Source organism: Chiloscyllium punctatum, chromosome 18 (assembly GCF_047496795.1).
Source record: "Chiloscyllium punctatum isolate Juve2018m chromosome 18, sChiPun1.3, whole genome shotgun sequence".
Taxonomy (NCBI): domain Eukaryota; kingdom Metazoa; phylum Chordata; class Chondrichthyes; order Orectolobiformes; family Hemiscylliidae; genus Chiloscyllium; species Chiloscyllium punctatum.
Window position 1 is genome coordinate 28,200,370 of NC_092756.1, and position 23,928 is coordinate 28,224,297.

At 46.1% G+C, this 23,928-nt stretch overlaps 15 non-coding genes across 15 annotated transcripts; all 15 read left to right on the forward strand.

Annotated features, from left to right (window-relative positions):
- The first annotated feature begins 1,071 nt into the window (after window positions 1–1,071).
- On the forward strand, window positions 1,072–1,144 carry trnav-uac (transfer RNA valine (anticodon UAC)). The gene has a single exon. It is a non-coding gene; the product is annotated as a tRNA-Val (tRNA).
- A 1,669-nt stretch (window positions 1,145–2,813) lies between these two features.
- On the forward strand, window positions 2,814–2,895 carry trnal-aag (transfer RNA leucine (anticodon AAG)). The gene has a single exon. It is a non-coding gene; the product is annotated as a tRNA-Leu (tRNA).
- Window positions 2,896–4,017: 1,122 nt separating this feature from the next.
- On the forward strand, window positions 4,018–4,090 carry trnav-uac (transfer RNA valine (anticodon UAC)). The gene has a single exon. It is a non-coding gene; the product is annotated as a tRNA-Val (tRNA).
- A 2,873-nt stretch (window positions 4,091–6,963) lies between these two features.
- Window positions 6,964–7,036, forward strand: trnav-uac (transfer RNA valine (anticodon UAC)). Its single transcript has one exon. It is a non-coding gene; the product is annotated as a tRNA-Val (tRNA).
- A 1,669-nt stretch (window positions 7,037–8,705) lies between these two features.
- trnal-aag (transfer RNA leucine (anticodon AAG)) lies at window positions 8,706–8,787 on the forward strand. Its single transcript has one exon. It is a non-coding gene; the product is annotated as a tRNA-Leu (tRNA).
- A 1,122-nt stretch (window positions 8,788–9,909) lies between these two features.
- trnav-uac (transfer RNA valine (anticodon UAC)) lies at window positions 9,910–9,982 on the forward strand. The gene has a single exon. It is a non-coding gene; the product is annotated as a tRNA-Val (tRNA).
- A 1,669-nt stretch (window positions 9,983–11,651) lies between these two features.
- trnal-aag (transfer RNA leucine (anticodon AAG)) lies at window positions 11,652–11,733 on the forward strand. Its single transcript has one exon. It is a non-coding gene; the product is annotated as a tRNA-Leu (tRNA).
- A 1,122-nt stretch (window positions 11,734–12,855) lies between these two features.
- On the forward strand, window positions 12,856–12,928 carry trnav-uac (transfer RNA valine (anticodon UAC)). Its single transcript has one exon. It is a non-coding gene; the product is annotated as a tRNA-Val (tRNA).
- Window positions 12,929–14,587: 1,659 nt separating this feature from the next.
- trnal-aag (transfer RNA leucine (anticodon AAG)) lies at window positions 14,588–14,669 on the forward strand. Its single transcript has one exon. It is a non-coding gene; the product is annotated as a tRNA-Leu (tRNA).
- Window positions 14,670–15,791: 1,122 nt separating this feature from the next.
- On the forward strand, window positions 15,792–15,864 carry trnav-uac (transfer RNA valine (anticodon UAC)). The gene has a single exon. It is a non-coding gene; the product is annotated as a tRNA-Val (tRNA).
- A 1,669-nt stretch (window positions 15,865–17,533) lies between these two features.
- Window positions 17,534–17,615, forward strand: trnal-aag (transfer RNA leucine (anticodon AAG)). The gene has a single exon. It is a non-coding gene; the product is annotated as a tRNA-Leu (tRNA).
- A 1,122-nt stretch (window positions 17,616–18,737) lies between these two features.
- Window positions 18,738–18,810, forward strand: trnav-uac (transfer RNA valine (anticodon UAC)). The gene has a single exon. It is a non-coding gene; the product is annotated as a tRNA-Val (tRNA).
- A 1,669-nt stretch (window positions 18,811–20,479) lies between these two features.
- trnal-aag (transfer RNA leucine (anticodon AAG)) lies at window positions 20,480–20,561 on the forward strand. The gene has a single exon. It is a non-coding gene; the product is annotated as a tRNA-Leu (tRNA).
- Window positions 20,562–21,683: 1,122 nt separating this feature from the next.
- Window positions 21,684–21,756, forward strand: trnav-uac (transfer RNA valine (anticodon UAC)). Its single transcript has one exon. It is a non-coding gene; the product is annotated as a tRNA-Val (tRNA).
- Window positions 21,757–23,415: 1,659 nt separating this feature from the next.
- trnal-aag (transfer RNA leucine (anticodon AAG)) lies at window positions 23,416–23,497 on the forward strand. The gene has a single exon. It is a non-coding gene; the product is annotated as a tRNA-Leu (tRNA).
- The last annotated feature ends 431 nt before the right edge of the window (window positions 23,498–23,928 follow it).

Consider the following 23,928-nt stretch of genomic DNA (forward strand, 5'->3'; position numbering starts at 1 on the left):
CCTGCCTCATTTCTGTTTAAAACAGAAGAAAAATGAGTTTGCTTCCCGGGGAATTGACTGCGGTGTGGAAAAGTGCCGAATTTTCCAAAGTGTCTGTGCTGTCGTGATCGTGTTCGCTTCCCGCACGGAAAATCGCCAGCAGCTCTACTGTTGCTTTCTGTTCCAGGCAAGTTGAGCTTTTACTGGAACCGAATGGAGACTGTTATTTCATCGTTGTTGCGAAACAGAGTCCTACGGTGACTCGACTCGTCGTTATTTGGTTTTCTGGCCAATGAGAAAATCGTTCCAATGTATTTCGATGTCATATGTTATTGAATTTCTCCCACTTCAGTCATTTCCGTCCTGGAGACATCGGAAGGGAAAGGTAATCTAATCGAGACTGTGATTGGTGAAATTCACTTTTTATGGCCCATTCTTATTATGTTCTTTCTTTGTCTCTTTGCAGCATTGTCTGGGAAGTGGTGGTGCACTCAGGCTCCAGTATGTTTGAAAGAGTAGTTTGGAATTGCCCTGTTGTTAGTTGTGTGATTACTGTATGGCTCATGCCCCCGGACTGTCTCACATTTAGCATTCATGCTCGCTGTGTCTGAAAATGCATTTGGTTTTCCAGTTTTGTTTGTGTTCCGTGTTAAATGCTTTCTGTTTTGCGATTCGCTCAATACATTACGAATTAACAGGGTTTCTGAGGTAACTTCCAGCTGAGAATCTGGGAAACTTTCACGGAGTATGGTCAGTCGGAGCAAAAGTAAGGAAGTCGTACGTTTCTGCAGTGTTTCACAATGCTACCTTTCCCGTGAGCAGTCGAACAGACTAAATGATTTTGCCACAGACTGCGACGGTAAGCTCCGCAAAAACGTAATTCTTTAAAGCAGGTGTAAGCAACACAACGTTATTGGGGTACACCGCGTGGAAACAGACACTTCGGTGTATCTCGTCCATGCTCACCACATCGCCAAAATTAAACAAGTCCCATTAAACAACGAGCTAACGGAAACAGAAAGGTGAAAGGTAGAATGGCTTCAACTTTCAGTGCTGGATGCCACTGAGCTGCAGCGGGGGCGACCGAGGCTTGTTTCTGTAGTGTAGTGGTCATCACGTTCGCCTTACACGCGAAAGGTCCCCAGTTCGAAACTGGGCAGAAACTGCTCTGCTCTTCAACCGCAGCCTTTGACATCGACAAGAACGGAGCTTTCTTGCTTGCTTTCCCATCTGCAAACCTGCTTTCGAGTTTGCTTGAACAAATCTTCTCTCGTAGTGCAATGCAATGCAATGCAATTCCATTTAATTACTGTGCAAAGCATTGTAAAGTTTTTCTCCAACCTGTTTCCTATCATATGCCATTCTGTTTGAGAGTGTCGTTACCCCCTTCTGATCCTTCCACGAAAAGCATTACCGCATTCGCATTCCTTGCGCAGGCGGCCCGGTTCAAAGACAGGGAAGAAGCTGATGTGCTGGTGTCACAGTGCACCACGGATTCCTCAACTAGTCTGTCTGTCAAATGTATCCCAAAGTCGTCTCTGAAAGACCTCATTTGGAAGGTGTCTGTCGTTATTCAACGTGCGAGAATTGGCACCAGAGGTCCTGAATCATGTTTTGGAGCAGTTCGCACGTTAGTGGCTCATTCAATCAGCAACAGCAATGAAAAAAATTACACTCTCAGAGGAACCTCTGGACCTGTGCTTTCATAGCGTCGCTAGTATTAAGGTGCGCCCCGAGATCTAAGCCACGTTGGAACTGAAACGGAGGAATCGACAGAGAGGCGACAGAATGACATCGCATCCATTTGGTTTTCTTTACATCACTGACGAGCAGGAAAATGGAAACGGGGAGGGCGAGTGGGGAAGTGAGGCAGTTGCAGCTCTGGAGAACGTCCTTCTTTGTGATTCACTCAGCAACCAGAGACGTGACGGTGACTCAGGCGTGAGAGCTCTTCACATCGTGAACAAAAAGCAATCAAGGGCAGTTAGCACCTCTTCCGGAGTGGGGGTGGGGTGAGGTAATTACCTTCTGACTTCTGTTACTATGTTCAGAAACTGCCTTTTGGATTGAGGTGAACAGAAACTGCATTTCTAAAAAGCACCATGGAACTTGTTAAACTTTATTGAGTCGCGCTTTTTCATCGATTCACACACAGGTTTCCAACTCTTTTGGTATCGATGAGGCTCATGTCCAGGTGTGATAATCTCTGCAGCAAATTGCACGGTTAAGGTAAAAGGCAAGGAAAGTGACATCTCGAACCGGCCCCGAGGTCAGACCTTCCTCACAATGTAATCTGTCGTTCTCGGATTGTAATGCTACCTCCGGTTTTAGGGTGGAACATTCTTTGGGAACCTTATTCTGCAAAACAGACACAGTGACTGAAACTATGCTGCACGGTATGATTTGGGACACGGCCTGCTCAGCTTTGTGCATTTTCCCTGTAGTCCGGTGTGTTTCATGTTCCGTGTAAACGTGAAAGTTGTCCTGTTTCGAGCAATGGGTGAAATCATTTAGCAAAGCAAGAATCGAAATTGCAGTAATGTCAAGTAGCTCATGGTAATTTGACCCAATCATAACCGATCATATATTCCCACGCACTCACAGATACATTTGTAGCTGAATCCAGTCTGAGAAGATAGACTCAGTTTACCAGTGATTTTTGTCTGGATTGATGGGCTATCGTTAACTGCTGAGAAATTGATATTGTAGACGGGCACATCCCAGCAGCTGTGCGAGTCGGAGAGGGATCATTCAACCCTTTTCACGTCAGTTTGAATCTGTTGTTATGCAGGAACACAATTGGAAGTGCAAGAAAATGGACTCGCGGGCGTGCTGGTAGTGTGGCCGAGCGGTCTAAGGCGCTGGATTAAGGCTCCAGACTCGATAGAGGCGTGGGTTCGAATCCCACCGCTGCCATTTCTGCTGAACAGCTCCAACGGAACAGCTGGTTTAAATGCTGCTTCAATCCCTGCCTCATTTCTGTTTAAAACAGAAGGAAAATGAGTTTGCTTCCCGGGGAATTGACTGCGGTGTGGAAAAGTGCCGAATTTTCCAAAGTGTCTGTGCTGTCGTGATCGTGTTCGCTTCCCGCACGGAAAATCGCCAGCAGCTCTACTGTTGCTTTCTGTTCCAGGCAAGTTGAGCTTTTACTGGAACCGAATGGAGACTGTTATTTCATCGTTGTTGCGAAACAGAGTCCTACGGTGACTCGACTCGTCGTTATTTGGTTTTCTGGCCAATGAGAAAATCGTTCCAATGTATTTCGATGTCATATGTTATTGAATTTCTCCCACTTCAGTCATTTCCGTCCTGGAGACATCGGAAGGGAAAGGTAATCTAATCGAGACTGTGATTGGTGAAATTCACTTTTTATGGCCCATTCTTATTATGTTCTTTCTTTGTCTCTTTGCAGCATTGTCTGGGAAGTGGTGGTGCACTCAGGCTCCAGTATGTTTGAAAGAGTAGTTTGGAATTGCCCTGTTGTTAGTTGTGTGATTACTGTATGGCTCATGCCCCCGGACTGTCTCACATTTAGCATTCATGCTCGCTGTGTCTGAAAATGCATTTGGTTTTCCAGTTTTGTTTGTGTTCCGTGTTAAATGCTTTCTGTTTTGCGATTCGCTCAATACATTACGAATTAACAGGGTTTCTGAGGTAACTTCCAGCTGAGAATCTGGGAAACTTTCACGGAGTATGGTCAGTCGGAGCAAAAGTAAGGAAGTCGTACGTTTCTGCAGTGTTTCACAATGCTACCTTTCCCGTGAGCAGTCGAACAGACTAAATGATTTTGCCACAGACTGCGACGGTAAGCTCCGCAAAAACGTAATTCTTTAAAGCAGGTGTAAGCAACACAACGTTATTGGGGTACACCGCGTGGAAACAGACACTTCGGTGTATCTCGTCCATGCTCACCACATCGCCAAAATTAAACAAGTCCCATTAAACAACGAGCTAACGGAAACAGAAAGGTGAAAGGTAGAATGGCTTCAACTTTCAGTGCTGGATGCCACTGAGCTGCAGCGGGGGCGACCGAGGCTTGTTTCTGTAGTGTAGTGGTCATCACGTTCGCCTTACACGCGAAAGGTCCCCAGTTCGAAACTGGGCAGAAACTGCTCTGCTCTTCAACCGCAGCCTTTGACATCGACAAGAACGGAGCTTTCTTGCTTGCTTTCCCATCTGCAAACCTGCTTTCGAGTTTGCTTGAACAAATCTTCTCTCGTAGTGCAATGCAATGCAATGCAATTCCATTTAATTACTGTGCAAAGCATTGTAAAGTTTTTCTCCAACCTGTTTCCTATCATATGCCATTCTGTTTGAGAGTGTCGTTACCCCCTTCTGATCCTTCCACGAAAAGCATTACCGCATTCGCATTCCTTGCGCAGGCGGCCCGGTTCAAAGACAGGGAAGAAGCTGATGTGCTGGTGTCACAGTGCACCACGGATTCCTCAACTAGTCTGTCTGTCAAATGTATCCCAAAGTCGTCTCTGAAAGACCTCATTTGGAAGGTGTCTGTCGTTATTCAACGTGCGAGAATTGGCACCAGAGGTCCTGAATCATGTTTTGGAGCAGTTCGCACGTTAGTGGCTCATTCAATCAGCAACAGCAATGAAAAAAATTACACTCTCAGAGGAACCTCTGGACCTGTGCTTTCATAGCGTCGCTAGTATTAAGGTGCGCCCCGAGATCTAAGCCACGTTGGAACTGAAACGGAGGAATCGACAGAGAGGCGACAGAATGACATCGCATCCATTTGGTTTTCTTTACATCACTGACGAGCAGGAAAATGGAAACGGGGAGGGCGAGTGGGGAAGTGAGGCAGTTGCAGCTCTGGAGAACGTCCTTCTTTGTGATTCACTCAGCAACCAGAGACGTGACGGTGACTCAGGCGTGAGAGCTCTTCACATCGTGAACAAAAAGCAATCAAGGGCAGTTAGCACCTCTTCCGGAGTGGGGGTGGGGTGAGGTAATTACCTTCTGACTTCTGTTACTATGTTCAGAAACTGCCTTTTGGATTGAGGTGAACAGAAACTGCATTTCTAAAAAGCACCATGGAACTTGTTAAACTTTATTGAGTCGCGCTTTTTCATCGATTCACACACAGGTTTCCAACTCTTTTGGTATCGATGAGGCTCATGTCCAGGTGTGATAATCTCTGCAGCAAATTGCACGGTTAAGGTAAAAGGCAAGGAAAGTGACATCTCCAACCGGCCCCGAGGTCAGACCTTCCTCACAATGTAATCTGTCGTTCTCGGATTGTAATGCTACCTCCGGTTTTAGGGTGGAACATTCTTTGGGAACCTTATTCTGCAAAACAGACACAGTGACTGAAACTATGCTGCACGGTATGATTTGGGACACGGCCTGCTCAGCTTTGTGCATTTTCCCTGTAGTCCGGTGTGTTTCATGTTCCGTGTAAACGTGAAAGTTGTCCTGTTTCGAGCAATGGGTGAAATCATTTAGCAAAGCAAGAATCGAAATTGCAGTAATGTCAAGTAGCTCATGGTAATTTGACCCAATCATAACCGATCATATATTCCCACGCACTCACAGATACATTTGTAGCTGAATCCAGTCTGAGAAGATAGACTCAGTTTACCAGTGATTTTTGTCTGGATTGATGGGCTATCGTTAACTGCTGAGAAATTGATATTGTAGACGGGCACATCCCAGCAGCTGTGCGAGTCGGAGAGGGATCATTCAACCCTTTTCACGTCAGTTTGAATCTGTTGTTATGCAGGAACACAATTGGAAGTGCAAGAAAATGGACTCGCGGGCGTGCTGGTAGTGTGGCCGAGCGGTCTAAGGCGCTGGATTAAGGCTCCAGACTCGATAGAGGCGTGGGTTCGAATTCCACCGCGGCCATTTCTGCTGAACAGCTCCAACGGAACAGCTGGTTTAAATGCTGCTTCAATCCCTGCCTCATTTCTGTTTAAAACAGAAGAAAAATGAGTTTGCTTCCCGGGGAATTGACTGCGGTGTGGAAAAGTGCCGAATTTTCCAAAGTGTCTGTGCTGTCGTGATCGTGTTCGCTTCCCGCACGGAAAATCGCCAGCAGCTCTACTGTTGCTTTCTGTTCCAGGCAAGTTGAGCTTTTACTGGAACCGAATGGAGACTGTTATTTCATCGTTGTTGCGAAACAGAGTCCTACGGTGACTCGACTCGTCGTTATTTGGTTTTCTGGCCAATGAGAAAATCGTTCCAATGTATTTCGATGTCATATGTTATTGAATTTCTCCCACTTCAGTCATTTCCGTCCTGGAGACATCGGAAGGGAAAGGTAATCTAATCGAGACTGTGATTGGTGAAATTCACTTTTTATGGCCCATTCTTATTATGTTCTTTCTTTGTCTCTTTGCAGCATTGTCTGGGAAGTGGTGGTGCACTCAGGCTCCAGTATGTTTGAAAGAGTAGTTTGGAATTGCCCTGTTGTTAGTTGTGTGATTACTGTATGGCTCATGCCCCCGGACTGTCTCACATTTAGCATTCATGCTCGCTGTGTCTGAAAATGCATTTGGTTTTCCAGTTTTGTTTGTGTTCCGTGTTAAATGCTTTCTGTTTTGCGATTCGCTCAATACATTACGAATTAACAGGGTTTCTGAGGTAACTTCCAGCTGAGAATCTGGGAAACTTTCACGGAGTATGGTCAGTCGGAGCAAAAGTAAGGAAGTCGTACGTTTCTGCAGTGTTTCACAATGCTACCTTTCCCGTGAGCAGTCGAACAGACTAAATGATTTTGCCACAGACTGCGACGGTAAGCTCCGCAAAAACGTAATTCTTTAAAGCAGGTGTAAGCAACACAACGTTATTGGGGTACACCGCGTGGAAACAGACACTTCGGTGTATCTCGTCCATGCTCACCACATCGCCAAAATTAAACAAGTCCCATTAAACAACGAGCTAACGGAAACAGAAAGGTGAAAGGTAGAATGGCTTCAACTTTCAGTGCTGGATGCCACTGAGCTGCAGCGGGGGCGACCGAGGCTTGTTTCTGTAGTGTAGTGGTCATCACGTTCGCCTTACACGCGAAAGGTCCCCAGTTCGAAACTGGGCAGAAACTGCTCTGCTCTTCAACCGCAGCCTTTGACATCGACAAGAACGGAGCTTTCTTGCTTGCTTTCCCATCTGCAAACCTGCTTTCGAGTTTGCTTGAACAAATCTTCTCTCGTAGTGCAATGCAATGCAATGCAATTCCATTTAATTACTGTGCAAAGCATTGTAAAGTTTTTCTCCAACCTGTTTCCTATCATATGCCATTCTGTTTGAGAGTGTCGTTACCCCCTTCTGATCCTTCCACGAAAAGCATTACCGCATTCGCATTCCTTGCGCAGGCGGCCCGGTGCAAAGACAGGGAAGAAGCTGATGTGCTGGTGTCACAGTGCACCACGGATTCCTCAACTAGTCTGTCTGTCAAATGTATCCCAAAGTCGTCTCTGAAAGACCTCATTTGGAAGGTGTCTGTCGTTATTCAACGTGCGAGAATTGGCACCAGAGGTCCTGAATCATGTTTTGGAGCAGTTCGCACGTTAGTGGCTCATTCAATCAGCAACAGCAATGAAAAAAATTACACTCTCAGAGGAACCTCTGGACCTGTGCTTTCATAGCGTCGCTAGTATTAAGGTGCGCCCCGAGATCTAAGCCACGTTGGAACTGAAACGGAGGAATCGACAGAGAGGCGACAGAATGACATCGCATCCATTTGGTTTTCTTTACATCACTGACGAGCAGGAAAATGGAAACGGGGAGGGCGAGTGGGGAAGTGAGGCAGTTGCAGCTCTGGAGAACGTCCTTCTTTGTGATTCACTCAGCAACCAGAGACGTGACGGTGACTCAGGCGTGAGAGCTCTTCACATCGTGAACAAAAAGCAATCAAGGGCAGTTAGCACCTCTTCCGGAGTGGGGGTGGGGTGAGGTAATTACCTTCTGACTTCTGTTACTATGTTCAGAAACTGCCTTTTGGATTGAGGTGAACAGAAACTGCATTTCTAAAAAGCACCATGGAACTTGTTAAACTTTATTGAGTCGCGCTTTTTCATCGATTCACACACAGGTTTCCAACTCTTTTGGTATCGATGAGGCTCATGTCCAGGTGTGATAATCTCTGCAGCAAATTGCACGGTTAAGGTAAAAGGCAAGGAAAGTGACATCTCGAACCGGCCCCGAGGTCAGACCTTCCTCACAATGTAATCTGTCGTTCTCGGATTGTAATGCTACCTCCGGTTTTAGGGTGGAACATTCTTTGGGAACCTTATTCTGCAAAACAGACACAGTGACTGAAACTATGCTGCACGGTATGATTTGGGACACGGCCTGCTCAGCTTTGTGCATTTTCCCTGTAGTCCGGTGTGTTTCATGTTCCGTGTAAACGTGAAAGTTGTCCTGTTTCGAGCAATGGGTGAAATCATTTAGCAAAGCAAGAATCGAAATTGCAGTAATGTCAAGTAGCTCATGGTAATTTGACCCAATCATAACCGATCATATATTCCCACGCACTCACAGATACATTTGTAGCTGAATCCAGTCTGAGAAGATAGACTCAGTTTACCAGTGATTTTTGTCTGGATTGATGGGCTATCGTTAACTGCTGAGAAATTGATATTGTAGACGGGCACATCCCAGCAGCTGTGCGAGTCGGAGAGGGATCATTCAACCCTTTTCACGTCAGTTTGAATCTGTTGTTATGCAGGAACACAATTGGAAGTGCAAGAAAATATACTCGCGTGCGTGCTGGTAGTGTGGCCGAGCGGTCTAAGGCGCTGGATTAAGGCTCCAGACTCGATAGAGGCGTGGGTTCGAATCCCACCGCTGCCATTTCTGCTGAACAACTCCAACGGAACAGCTGGTTTAAATGCTGCTTCAATCCCTGCCTCATTTCTGTTTAAAACAGAAGGAAAATGAGTTTGCTTCCCGGGGAATTGACTGCGGTGTGGAAAAGTGCCGAATTTTCCAAAGTGTCTGTGCTGTCGTGATCGTGTTCGCTTCCCGCACGGAAAATCGCCAGCAGCTCTACTGTTGCTTTCTGTTCCAGGCAAGTTGAGCTTTTACTGGAACCGAATGGAGACTGTTATTTCATCGTTGTTGCGAAACAGAGTCCTACGGTGACTCGACTCGTCGTTATTTGGTTTTCTGGCCAATGAGAAAATCGTTCCAATGTATTTCGATGTCATATGTTATTGAATTTCTCCCACTTCAGTCATTTCCGTCCTGGAGACATCGGAAGGGAAAGGTAATCTAATCGAGACTGTGATTGGTGAAATTCACTTTTTATGGCCCATTCTTATTATGTTCTTTCTTTGTCTCTTTGCAGCATTGTCTGGGAAGTGGTGGTGCACTCAGGCTCCAGTATGTTTGAAAGAGTAGTTTGGAATTGCCCTGTTGTTAGTTGTGTGATTACTGTATGGCTCATGCCCCCGGACTGTCTCACATTTAGCATTCATGCTCGCTGTGTCTGAAAATGCATTTGGTTTTCCAGTTTTGTTTGTGTTCCGTGTTAAATGCTTTCTGTTTTGCGATTCGCTCAATACATTACGAATTAACAGGGTTTCTGAGGTAACTTCCAGCTGAGAATCTGGGAAACTTTCACGGAGTATGGTCAGTCGGAGCAAAAGTAAGGAAGTCGTACGTTTCTGCAGTGTTTCACAATGCTACCTTTCCCGTGAGCAGTCGAACAGACTAAATGATTTTGCCACAGACTGCGACGGTAAGCTCCGCAAAAACGTAATTCTTTAAAGCAGGTGTAAGCAACACAACGTTATTGGGGTACACCGCGTGGAAACAGACACTTCGGTGTATCTCGTCCATGCTCACCACATCGCCAAAATTAAACAAGTCCCATTAAACAACGAGCTAACGGAAACAGAAAGGTGAAAGGTAGAATGGCTTCAACTTTCAGTGCTGGATGCCACTGAGCTGCAGCGGGGGCGACCGAGGCTTGTTTCTGTAGTGTAGTGGTCATCACGTTCGCCTTACACGCGAAAGGTCCCCAGTTCGAAACTGGGCAGAAACTGCTCTGCTCTTCAACCGCAGCCTTTGACATCGACAAGAACGGAGCTTTCTTGCTTGCTTTCCCATCTGCAAACCTGCTTTCGAGTTTGCTTGAACAAATCTTCTCTCGTAGTGCAATGCAATGCAATGCAATTCCATTTAATTACTGTGCAAAGCATTGTAAAGTTTTTCTCCAACCTGTTTCCTATCATATGCCATTCTGTTTGAGAGTGTCGTTACCCCCTTCTGATCCTTCCACGAAAAGCATTACCGCATTCGCATTCCTTGCGCAGGCGGCCCGGTGCAAAGACAGGGAAGAAGCTGATGTGCTGGTGTCACAGTGCACCACGGATTCCTCAACTAGTCTGTCTGTCAAATGTATCCCAAAGTCGTCTCTGAAAGACCTCATTTGGAAGGTGTCTGTCGTTATTCAACGTGCGAGAATTGGCACCAGAGGTCCTGAATCATGTTTTGGAGCAGTTCGCACGTTAGTGGCTCATTCAATCAGCAACAGCAATGAAAAAAATTACACTCTCAGAGGAACCTCTGGACCTGTGCTTTCATAGCGTCGCTAGTATTAAGGTGCGCCCCGAGATCTAAGCCACGTTGGAACTGAAACGGAGGAATCGACAGAGAGGCGACAGAATGACATCGCATCCATTTGGTTTTCTTTACATCACTGACGAGCAGGAAAATGGAAACGGGGAGGGCGAGTGGGGAAGTGAGGCAGTTGCAGCTCTGGAGAACGTCCTTCTTTGTGATTCACTCAGCAACCAGAGACGTGACGGTGACTCAGGCGTGAGAGCTCTTCACATCGTGAACAAAAAGCAATCAAGGGCAGTTAGCACCTCTTCCGGAGTGGGGGTGGGGTGAGGTAATTACCTTCTGACTTCTGTTACTATGTTCAGAAACTGCCTTTTGGATTGAGGTGAACAGAAACTGCATTTCTAAAAAGCACCATGGAACTTGTTAAACTTTATTGAGTCGCGCTTTTTCATCGATTCACACACAGGTTTCCAACTCTTTTGGTATCGATGAGGCTCATGTCCAGGTGTGATAATCTCTGCAGCAAATTGCACGGTTAAGGTAAAAGGCAAGGAAAGTGACATCTCGAACCGGCCCCGAGGTCAGACCTTCCTCACAATGTAATCTGTCGTTCTCGGATTGTAATGCTACCTCCGGTTTTAGGGTGGAACATTCTTTGGGAACCTTATTCTGCAAAACAGACACAGTGACTGAAACTATGCTGCACGGTATGATTTGGGACACGGCCTGCTCAGCTTTGTGCATTTTCCCTGTAGTCCGGTGTGTTTCATGTTCCGTGTAAACGTGAAAGTTGTCCTGTTTCGAGCAATGGGTGAAATCATTTAGCAAAGCAAGAATCGAAATTGCAGTAATGTCAAGTAGCTCATGGTAATTTGACCCAATCATAACCGATCATATATTCCCACGCACTCACAGATACATTTGTAGCTGAATCCAGTCTGAGAAGATAGACTCAGTTTACCAGTGATTTTTGTCTGGATTGATGGGCTATCGTTAACTGCTGAGAAATTGATATTGTAGACGGGCACATCCCAGCAGCTGTGCGAGTCGGAGAGGGATCATTCAACCCTTTTCACGTCAGTTTGAATCTGTTGTTATGCAGGAACACAATTGGAAGTGCAAGAAAATATACTCGCGTGCGTGCTGGTAGTGTGGCCGAGCGGTCTAAGGCGCTGGATTAAGGCTCCAGACTCGATAGAGGCGTGGGTTCGAATCCCACCGCTGCCATTTCTGCTGAACAACTCCAACGGAACAGCTGGTTTAAATGCTGCTTCAATCCCTGCCTCATTTCTGTTTAAAACAGAAGGAAAATGAGTTTGCTTCCCGGGGAATTGACTGCGGTGTGGAAAAGTGCCGAATTTTCCAAAGTGTCTGTGCTGTCGTGATCGTGTTCGCTTCCCGCACGGAAAATCGCCAGCAGCTCTACTGTTGCTTTCTGTTCCAGGCAAGTTGAGCTTTTACTGGAACCGAATGGAGACTGTTATTTCATCGTTGTTGCGAAACAGAGTCCTACGGTGACTCGACTCGTCGTTATTTGGTTTTCTGGCCAATGAGAAAATCGTTCCAATGTATTTCGATGTCATATGTTATTGAATTTCTCCCACTTCAGTCATTTCCGTCCTGGAGACATCGGAAGCGAAAGGTAATCTAATCGAGACTGTGATTGGTGAAATTCACTTTTTATGGCCCATTCTTATTATGTTCTTTCTTTGTCTCTTTGCAGCATTGTCTGGGAAGTGGTGGTGCACTCAGGCTCCAGTATGTTTGAAAGAGTAGTTTGGAATTGCCCTGTTGTTAGTTGTGTGATTACTGTATGGCTCATGCCCCCGGACTGTCTCACATTTAGCATTCATGCTCGCTATGTCTGAAAATGCATTTGGTTTTCCAGTTTTGTTTGTGTTCCGTGTTAAATGCTTTCTGTTTTGCGATTCGCTCAATACATTACGAATTAACAGGGTTTCTGAGGTAACTTCCAGCTGAGAATCTGGGAAACTTTCACGGAGTATGGTCAGTCGGAGCAAAAGTAAGGAAGTCGTACGTTTCTGCAGTGTTTCACAATGCTACCTTTCCCGTGAGCAGTCGAACAGACTAAATGATTTTGCCACAGACTGCGACGGTAAGCTCCGCAAAAACGTAATTCTTTAAAGCAGGTGTAAGCAACACAACGTTATTGGGGTACACCGCGTGGAAACAGACACTTCGGTGTATCTCGTCCATGCTCACCACATCGCCAAAATTAAACAAGTCCCATTAAACAACGAGCTAACGGAAACAGAAAGGTGAAAGGTAGAATGGCTTCAACTTTCAGTGCTGGATGCCACTGAGCTGCAGCGGGGGCGACCGAGGCTTGTTTCTGTAGTGTAGTGGTCATCACGTTCGCCTTACACGCGAAAGGTCCCCAGTTCGAAACTGGGCAGAAACTGCTCTGCTCTTCAACCGCAGCCTTTGACATCGACAAGAACGGAGCTTTCTTGCTTGCTTTCCCATCTGCAAACCTGCTTTCGAGTTTGCTTGAACAAATCTTCTCTCGTAGTGCAATGCAATTCCATTTAATTACTGTGCAAAGCATTGTAAAGTTTTTCTCCAACCTGTTTCCTATCATATGCCATTCTGTTTGAGAGTGTCGTTACCCCCTTCTGATCCTTCCACGAAAAGCATTACCGCATTCGCATTCCTTGCGCAGGCGGCCCGGTTCAAAGACAGGGAAGAAGCTGATGTGCTGGTGTCACAGTGCACCACGGATTCCTCAACTAGTCTGTCTGTCAAATGTATCCCAAAGTCGTCTCTGAAAGACCTCATTTGGAAGGTGTCTGTCGTTATTCAACGTGCGAGAATTGGCACCAGAGGTCCTGAATCATGTTTTGGAGCAGTTCGCACGTTAGTGGCTCATTCAATCAGCAACAGCAATGAAAAAAATTACACTCTCAGAGGAACCTCTGGACCTGTGCTTTCATAGCGTCGCTAGTATTAAGGTGCGCCCCGAGATCTAAGCCACGTTGGAACTGAAACGGAGGAATCGACAGAGAGGCGACAGAATGACATCGCATCCATTTGGTTTTCTTTACATCACTGACGAGCAGGAAAATGGAAACGGGGAGGGCGAGTGGGGAAGTGAGGCAGTTGCAGCTCTGGAGAACGTCCTTCTTTGTGATTCACTCAGCAACCAGAGACGTGACGGTGACTCAGGCGTGAGAGCTCTTCACATCGTGAACAAAAAGCAATCAAGGGCAGTTAGCACCTCTTCCGGAGTGGGGGTGGGGTGAGGTAATTACCTTCTGACTTCTGTTACTATGTTCAGAAACTGCCTTTTGGATTGAGGTGAACAGAAACTGCATTTCTAAAAAGCACCATGGAACTTGTTAAACTTTATTGAGTCGCGCTTTTTCATCGATTCACACACAGGTTTCCAACTCTTTTGGTATCGATGAGGCTCATGTCCAGGTGGGATAATCTCTGCAGCAAATTGCACGGTTAAGGTAAAAGGCAAGGAAAGTGACATCTCGAACCGGCCCCGAGGTCAGACCTTCCTCACAATGTAATCTGTCGTTCTCGGATTGTAATGCTACCTCCGGTTTTAGGGTGGAACATTCTTTGGGAACCTTATTCTGCAAAACAGACACAGTGACTGAAACTATGCTGCACGGTATGATTTGGGACACGGCCTGCTCAGCTTTGTGCATTTTCCCTGTAGTCCGGTGTGTTTCATGTTCCGTGTAAACGTGAAAGTTGTCCTGTTTCGAGCAATGGGTGAAATCATTTAGCAAAGCAAGAATCGAAATTGCAGTAATGTCAAGTAGCTCATGGTAATTTGACCCAATCATAACCGATCATATATTCCCACGCACTCACAGATACATTTGTAGCTGAATCCAGTCTGAGAAGATAGACTCAGTTTACCAGTGATTTTTGTCTGGATTGATGGGCTATCGTTAACTGCTGAGAAATTGATATTGTAGACGGGCACATCCCAGCAGCTGTGCGAGTCGGAGAGGGATCATTCAACCCTTTTCACGTCAGTTTGAATCTGTTGTTATGCAGGAACACAATTGGAAGTGCAAGAAAATGGACTCGCGGGCGTGCTGGTAGTGTGGCCGAGCGGTCTAAGGCGCTGGATTAAGGCTCCAGACTCGATAGAGGCGTGGGTTCGAATCCCACCGCTGCCATTTCTGCTGAACAGCTCCAACGGAACAGCTGGTTTAAATGCTGCTTCAATCCCTGCCTCATTTCTGTTTAAAACAGAAGGAAAATGAGTTTGCTTCCCGGGGAATTGACTGCGGTGTGGAAAAGTGCCGAATTTTCCAAAGTGTCTGTGCTGTCGTGATCGTGTTCGCTTCCCGCACGGAAAATCGCCAGCAGCTCTACTGTTGCTTTCTGTTCCAGGCAAGTTGAGCTTTTACTGGAACCGAATGGAGACTGTTATTTCATCGTTGTTGCGAAACAGAGTCCTACGGTGACTCGACTCGTCGTTATTTGGTTTTCTGGCCAATGAGAAAATCGTTCCAATGTATTTCGATGTCATATGTTATTGAATTTCTCCCACTTCAGTCATTTCCGTCCTGGAGACATCGGAAGGGAAAGGTAATCTAATCGAGACTGTGATTGGTGAAATTCACTTTTTATGGCCCATTCTTATTATGTTCTTTCTTTGTCTCTTTGCAGCATTGTCTGGGAAGTGGTGGTGCACTCAGGCTCCAGTATGTTTGAAAGAGTAGTTTGGAATTGCCCTGTTGTTAGTTGTGTGATTACTGTATGGCTCATGCCCCCGGACTGTCTCACATTTAGCATTCATGCTCGCTGTGTCTGAAAATGCATTTGGTTTTCCAGTTTTGTTTGTGTTCCGTGTTAAATGCTTTCTGTTTTGCGATTCGCTCAATACATTACGAATTAACAGGGTTTCTGAGGTAACTTCCAGCTGAGAATCTGGGAAACTTTCACGGAGTATGGTCAGTCGGAGCAAAAGTAAGGAAGTCGTACGTTTCTGCAGTGTTTCACAATGCTACCTTTCCCGTGAGCAGTCGAACAGACTAAATGATTTTGCCACAGACTGCGACGGTAAGCTCCGCAAAAACGTAATTCTTTAAAGCAGGTGTAAGCAACACAACGTTATTGGGGTACACCGCGTGGAAACAGACACTTCGGTGTATCTCGTCCATGCTCACCACATCGCCAAAATTAAACAAGTCCCATTAAACAACGAGCTAACGGAAACAGAAAGGTGAAAGGTAGAATGGCTTCAACTTTCAGTGCTGGATGCCACTGAGCTGCAGCGGGGGCGACCGAGGCTTGTTTCTGTAGTGTAGTGGTCATCACGTTCGCCTTACACGCGAAAGGTCCCCAGTTCGAAACTGGGCAGAAACTGCTCTGCTCTTCAACCGCAGCCTTTGACATCGACAAGAACGGAGCTTTCTTGCTTGCTTTCCCATCTGCAAACCTGCTTTCGAGTTTGCTTGAACAAATCTTCTCTCGTAGTGCAATGCAATGCAATGCAATTCCATTTAATTACTGTGCAAAGCATTGTAAAGTTTTTCTCCAACCTGTTTCCTATCATATGCCATTCTGTTTGAGAGTGTCGTTACCCCCTTCTGATCCTTCCACGAAAAGCATTACCGCATTCGCATTCCTTGCGCAGGCGGCCCGGTTCAAAGACAGGGAAGAAGCTGATGTGCTGGTGTCACAGTGCACCACGGATTCCTCAACTAGTCTGTCTGTCAAATGTATCCCAAAGTCGTCTCTGAAAGACCTCATTTGGAAGGTGTCTGTCGTTATTCAACGTGCGAGAATTGGCACCAGAGGTCCTGAATCATGTTTTGGAGCAGTTCGCACGTTAGTGGCTCATTCAATCAGCAACAGCAATGAAAAAAATTACACTCTCAGAGGAACCTCTGGACCTGTGCTTTCATAGCGTCGCTAGTATTAAGGTGCGCCCCGAGATCTAAGCCACGTTGGAACTGAAACGGAGGAATCGACAGAGAGGCGACAGAATGACATCGCATCCATTTGGTTTTCTTTACATCACTGACGAGCAGGAAAATGGAAACGGGGAGGGCGAGTGGGGAAGTGAGGCAGTTGCAGCTCTGGAGAACGTCCTTCTTTGTGATTCACTCAGCAACCAGAGACGTGACGGTGACTCAGGCGTGAGAGCTCTTCACATCGTGAACAAAAAGCAATCAAGGGCAGTTAGCACCTCTTCCGGAGTGGGGGTGGGGTGAGGTAATTACCTTCTGACTTCTGTTACTATGTTCAGAAACTGCCTTTTGGATTGAGGTGAACAGAAACTGCATTTCTAAAAAGCACCATGGAACTTGTTAAACTTTATTGAGTCGCGCTTTTTCATCGATTCACACACAGGTTTCCAACTCTTTTGGTATCGATGAGGCTCATGTCCAGGTGTGATAATCTCTGCAGCAAATTGCACGGTTAAGGTAAAAGGCAAGGAAAGTGACATCTCGAACCGGCCCCGAGGTCAGACCTTCCTCACAATGTAATCTGTCGTTCTCGGATTGTAATGCTACCTCCGGTTTTAGGGTGGAACATTCTTTGGGAACCTTATTCTGCAAAACAGACACAGTGACTGAAACTATGCTGCACGGTATGATTTGGGACACGGCCTGCTCAGCTTTGTGCATTTTCCCTGTAGTCCGGTGTGTTTCATGTTCCGTGTAAACGTGAAAGTTGTCCTGTTTCGAGCAATGGGTGAAATCATTTAGCAAAGCAAGAATCGAAATTGCAGTAATGTCAAGTAGCTCATGGTAATTTGACCCAATCATAACCGATCATATATTCCCACGCACTCACAGATACATTTGTAGCTGAATCCAGTCTGAGAAGATAGACTCAGTTTACCAGTGATTTTTGTCTGGATTGATGGGCTATCGTTAACTGCTGAGAAATTGATATTGTAGACGGGCACATCCCAGCAGCTGTGCGAGTCGGAGAGGGATCATTCAACCCTTTTCACGTCAGTTTGAATCTGTTGTTATGCAGGAACACAATTGGAAGTGCAAGAAAATGTACTCGCGTGCATGCTGGTAGTGTGGCCGAGCGGTCTAAGGCGCTGGATTAAGGCTCCAGACTCGATAGAGGCGTGGGTTCGAATCCCACCGCTGCCATTTCTGCTGAACAGCTCCAACGGAACAGCTGGTTTAAATGCTGCTTCAATCCCTGCCTCATTTCTGTTTAAAACAGAAGGAAAATGAGTTTGCTTCCCGGGGAATTGACTGCGGTGTGGAAAAGTGCCGAATTTTCCAAAGTGTCTGTGCTGTCGTGATCGTGTTCGCTTCCCGCACGGAAAATCGCCAGCAGCTCTACTGTTGCTTTCTGTTCCAGGCAAGTTGAGCTTTTACTGGAACCGAATGGAGACTGTTATTTCATCGTTGTTGCGAAACAGAGTCCTACGGTGACTCGACTCGTCGTTATTTGGTTTTCTGGCCAATGAGAAAATCGTTCCAATGTATTTCGATGTCATATGTTATTGAATTTCTCCCACTTCAGTCATTTCCGTCCTGGAGACATCGGAAGCGAAAGGTAATCTAATCGAGACTGTGATTGGTGAAATTCACTTTTTATGGCCCATTCTTATTATGTTCTTTCTTTGTCTCTTTGCAGCATTGTCTGGGAAGTGGTGGTGCACTCAGGCTCCAGTATGTTTGAAAGAGTAGTTTGGAATTGCCCTGTTGTTAGTTGTGTGATTACTGTATGGCTCATGCCCCCGGACTGTCTCACATTTAGCATTCATGCTCGCTATGTCTGAAAATGCATTTGGTTTTCCAGTTTTGTTTGTGTTCCGTGTTAAATGCTTTCTGTTTTGCGATTCGCTCAATACATTACGAATTAACAGGGTTTCTGAGGTAACTTCCAGCTGAGAATCTGGGAAACTTTCACGGAGTATGGTCAGTCGGAGCAAAAGTAAGGAAGTCGTACGTTTCTGCAGTGTTTCACAATGCTACCTTTCCCGTGAGCAGTCGAACAGACTAAATGATTTTGCCACAGACTGCGACGGTAAGCTCCGCAAAAACGTAATTCTTTAAAGCAGGTGTAAGCAACACAACGTTATTGGGGTACACCGCGTGGAAACAGACACTTCGGTGTATCTCGTCCATGCTCACCACATCGCCAAAATTAAACAAGTCCCATTAAACAACGAGCTAACGGAAACAGAAAGGTGAAAGGTAGAATGGCTTCAACTTTCAGTGCTGGATGCCACTGAGCTGCAGCGGGGGCGACCGAGGCTTGTTTCTGTAGTGTAGTGGTCATCACGTTCGCCTTACACGCGAAAGGTCCCCAGTTCGAAACTGGGCAGAAACTGCTCTGCTCTTCAACCGCAGCCTTTGACATCGACAAGAACGGAGCTTTCTTGCTTGCTTTCCCATCTGCAAACCTGCTTTCGAGTTTGCTTGAACAAATCTTCTCTCGTAGTGCAATGCAATGCAATGCAATTCCATTTAATTACTGTGCAAAGCATTGTAAAGTTTTTCTCCAACCTGTTTCCTATCATATGCCATTCTGTTTGAGAGTGTCGTTACCCCCTTCTGATCCTTCCACGAAAAGCATTACCGCATTCGCATTCCTTGCGCAGGCGGCCCGGTTCAAAGACAGGGAAGAAGCTGATGTGCTGGTGTCACAGTGCACCACGGATTCCTCAACTAGTCTGTCTGTCAAATGTATCCCAAAGTCGTCTCTGAAAGACCTCATTTGGAAGGTGTCTGTCGTTATTCAACGTGCGAGAATTGGCACCAGAGGTCCTGAATCATGTTTTGGAGCAGTTCGCACGTTAGTGGCTCATTCAATCAGCAACAGCAATGAAAAAAATTACACTCTCAGAGGAACCTCTGGACCTGTGCTTTCATAGCGTCGCTAGTATTAAGGTGCGCCCCGAGATCTAAGCCACGTTGGAACTGAAACGGAGGAATCGACAGAGAGGCGACAGAATGACATCGCATCCATTTGGTTTTCTTTACATCACTGACGAGCAGGAAAATGGAAACGGGGAGGGCGAGTGGGGAAGTGAGGCAGTTGCAGCTCTGGAGAACGTCCTTCTTTGTGATTCACTCAGCAACCAGAGACGTGACGGTGACTCAGGCGTGAGAGCTCTTCACATCGTGAACAAAAAGCAATCAAGGGCAGTTAGCACCTCTTCCGGAGTGGGGGTGGGGTGAGGTAATTACCTTCTGACTTCTGTTACTATGTTCAGAAACTGCCTTTTGGATTGAGGTGAACAGAAACTGCATTTCTAAAAAGCACCATGGAACTTGTTAAACTTTATTGAGTCGCGCTTTTTCATCGATTCACACACAGGTTTCCAACTCTTTTGGTATCGATGAGGCTCATGTCCAGGTGTGATAATCTCTGCAGCAAATTGCACGGTTAAGGTAAAAGGCAAGGAAAGTGACATCTCGAACCGGCCCCGAGGTCAGACCTTCCTCACAATGTAATCTGTCGTTCTCGGATTGTAATGCTACCTCCGGTTTTAGGGTGGAACATTCTTTGGGAACCTTATTCTGCAAAACAGACACAGTGACTGAAACTATGCTGCACGGTATGATTTGGGACACGGCCTGCTCAGCTTTGTGCATTTTCCCTGTAGTCCGGTGTGTTTCATGTTCCGTGTAAACGTGAAAGTTGTCCTGTTTCGAGCAATGGGTGAAATCATTTAGCAAAGCAAGAATCGAAATTGCAGTAATGTCAAGTAGCTCATGGTAATTTGACCCAATCATAACCGATCATATATTCCCACGCACTCACAGATACATTTGTAGCTGAATCCAGTCTGAGAAGATAGACTCAGTTTACCAGTGATTTTTGTCTGGATTGATGGGCTATCGTTAACTGCTGAGAAATTGATATTGTAGACGGGCACATCCCAGCAGCTGTGCGAGTCGGAGAGGGATCATTCAACCCTTTTCACGTCAGTTTGAATCTGTTGTTATGCAGGAACACAATTGGAAGTGCAAGAAAATGAACTCGCGGGCGTGCTGGTAGTGTGGCCGAGCGGTCTAAGGCGCTGGATTAAGGCTCCAGACTCGATAGAGGCGTGGGTTCGAATCCCACCGCTGCCATTTCTGCTGAACAGCTCCAACGGAACAGCTGGTTTAAATGCTGCTTCAATCCCTGCCTCATTTCTCTTTAAAACAGAAGAAAAATGAGTTTGCTTCCCGGGGAATTGACTGCGGTGTGGAAAAGTGCCGAATTTTCCAAAGTGTCTGTGCTGTCGTGATCGTGTTCGCTTCCCGCACGGAAAATCGCCAGCAGCTCTACTGTTGCTTTCTGTTCCAGGCAAGTTGAGCTTTTACTGGAACCGAATGGAGACTGTTATTTCATCGTTGTTGCGAAACAGAGTCCTACGGTGACTCGACTCGTCGTTATTTGGTTTTCTGGCCAATGAGAAAATCGTTCCAATGTATTTCGATGTCATATGTTATTGAATTTCTCCCACTTCAGTCATTTCCGTCCTGGAGACATCGGAAGCGAAAGGTAATCTAATCGAGACTGTGATTGGTGAAATTCACTTTTTATGGCCCATTCTTATTATGTTCTTTCTTTGTCTCTTTGCAGCATTGTCTGGGAAGTGGTGGTGCACTCAGGCTCCAGTATGTTTGAAAGAGTAGTTTGGAATTGCCCTGTTGTTAGTTGTGTGATTACTGTATGGCTCATGCCCCCGGACTGTCTCACATTTAGCATTCATGCTCGCTGTGTCTGAAAATGCATTTGGTTTTCCAGTTTTGTTTGTGTTCCGTGTTAAATGCTTTCTGTTTTGCGATTCGCTCAATACATTACGAATTGACAGGGTTTCTGAGGTAACTTCCAGCTGAGAATCTGGGAAACTTTCACGGAGTATGGTCAGTCGGAGCAAAAGTAAGGAAGTCGTACGTTTCTGCAGTGTTTCACAATGCTACCTTTCCCGTGAGCAGTCGAACAGACTAAATGATTTTGCCACAGACTGCGACGGTAAGCTCCGCAAAAACGTAATTCTTTAAAGCAGGTGTAAGCAACACAACGTTATTGGGGTACACCGCGTGGAAACAGACACTTCGGTGTATCTCGTCCATGCTCACCACATCGCCAAAATTAAACAAGTCCCATTAAACAACGAGCTAACGGAAACAGAAAGGTGAAAGGGAGAATGGCTTCAACTTTCAGTGCTGGATGCCACTGAGCTGCAGCGGGAACGACCGAGGCTTGTTTCTGTAGTGTAGTGGTCATCACGTTCGCCTTACACGCGAAAGGTCCCCAGTTCGAAACTGGGCAGAAACTGCTCTGCTCTTCAACCGCAGCCTTTGACATCGACAAGAACGGAGCTTTCTTGCTTGCTTTCCCATCTGCAAACCTGCTTTCGAGTTTGCTTGAACAAATCTTCTCTCGTAATGCAATGCAATTCCATTTAATTACTGTACAAAGCATTGTAAAGTTTTTCTCCAACCTGTTTCCTATCATATGCCATTCTGTTTGAGAGTGTCGTTACCCCCTTCTGATCCTTCCACGAAAAGCATTACCGCATTCGCATTCCTTGCGCAGGCGGCCCGGTTCAAAGACAGGGAAGAAGCTGATGTGCTGGTGTCACAGTGCACCACGGATTCCTCAACTAGTCTGTCTGTCAAATGTATCCCAAAGTCGTCTCTGAAAGACCTCATTTGGAAGGTGTCTGTCGTTATTCAACGTGCGAGAATTGGCACCAGAGGTCCTGAATCATGTTTTGGAGCAGTTCGCACGTTAGTGGCTCATTCAATCAGCAACAGCAATGAAAAAAATTACACTCTCAGAGGAACCTCTGGACCTGTGCTTTCATAGCGTCGCTAGTATTAAGGTGCGCCCCGAGATCTAAGCCACGTTGGAACTGAAACGGAGGAATCGACAGAGAGGCGACAGAATGACATCGCATCCATTTGGTTTTCTTTACATCACTGACGAGCAGGAAAATGGAAACGGGGAGGGCGAGTGGGGAAGTGAGGCAGTTGCAGCTCTGGAGAACGTCCTTCTTTGTGATTCACTCAGCAACCAGAGACGTGACGGTGACTCAGGCGTGAGAGCTCTTCACATCGTGAACAAAAAGCAATCAAGGGCAGTTAGCACCTCTTCCGGAGTGGGGGTGGGGTGAGGTAATTACCTTCTGACTTCTGTTACTATGTTCAGAAACTGCCTTTTGGATTGAGGTGAACAGAAACTGCATTTCTAAAAAGCACCATGGAACTTGTTAAACTTTATTGAGTCGCGCTTTTTCATCGATTCACACACAGGTTTCCAACTCTTTTGGTATCGATGAGGCTCATGTCCAGGTGTGATAATCTCTGCAGCAAATTGCACGGTTAAGGTAAAAGGCAAGGAAAGTGACATCTCGAACCGGCCCCGAGGTCAGACCTTCCTCACAATGTAATCTGTCGTTCTCGGATTGTAATGCTACCTCCGGTTTTAGGGTGGAACATTCTTTGGGAACCTTATTCTGCAAAACAGACACAGTGACTGAAACTATGCTGCACGGTATGATTTGGGACACGGCCTGCTCAGCTTTGTGCATTTTCCCTGTAGTCCGGTGTGTTTCATGTTCCGTGTAAACGTGAAAGTTGTCCTGTTTCGAGCAATGGGTGAAATCATTTAGCAAAGCAAGAATCGAAATTGCAGTAATGTCAAGTAGCTCATGGTAATTTGACCCAATCATAACCGATCATATATTCCCACGCACTCACAGATACATTTGTAGCTGAATCCAGTCTGAGAAGATAGACTCAGTTTACCAGTGATTTTTGTCTGGATTGATGGGCTATCGTTAACTGCTGAGAAATTGATATTGTAGACGGGCACATCCCAGCAGCTGTGCGAGTCGGAGAGGGATCATTCAACCCTTTTCACGTCAGTTTGAATCTGTTGTTATGCAGGAACACAATTGGAAGTGCAAGAAAATGGACTCGCGGGCGTGCTGGTAGTGTGGCCGAGCGGTCTAAGGCGCTGGATTAAGGCTCCAGACTCGATAGAGGCGTGGGTTCGAATCCCACCGCTGCCATTTCTGCTGAACAGCTCCAACGGAACAGCTGGTTTAAATGCTGCTTCAATCCCTGCCTCATTTCTGTTTAAAACAGAAGGAAAATGAGTTTGCTTCCCGGGGAATTGACTGCGGTGTGGAAAAGTGCCGAATTTTCCAAAGTGTCTGTGCTGTCGTGATCGTGTTCGCTTCCCGCACGGAAAATCGCCAGCAGCTCTACTGTTGCTTTCTGTTCCAGGCAAGTTGAGCTTTTACTGGAACCGAATGGAGACTGTTATTTCATCGTTGTTGCGAAACAGAGTCCTACGGTGACTCGACTCGTCGTTATTTGGTTTTCTGGCCAATGAGAAAATCGTTCCAATGTATTTCGATGTCATATGTTATTGAATTTCTCCCACTTCAGTCATTTCCGTCCTGGAGACATCGGAAGGGAAAGGTAATCTAATCGAGAC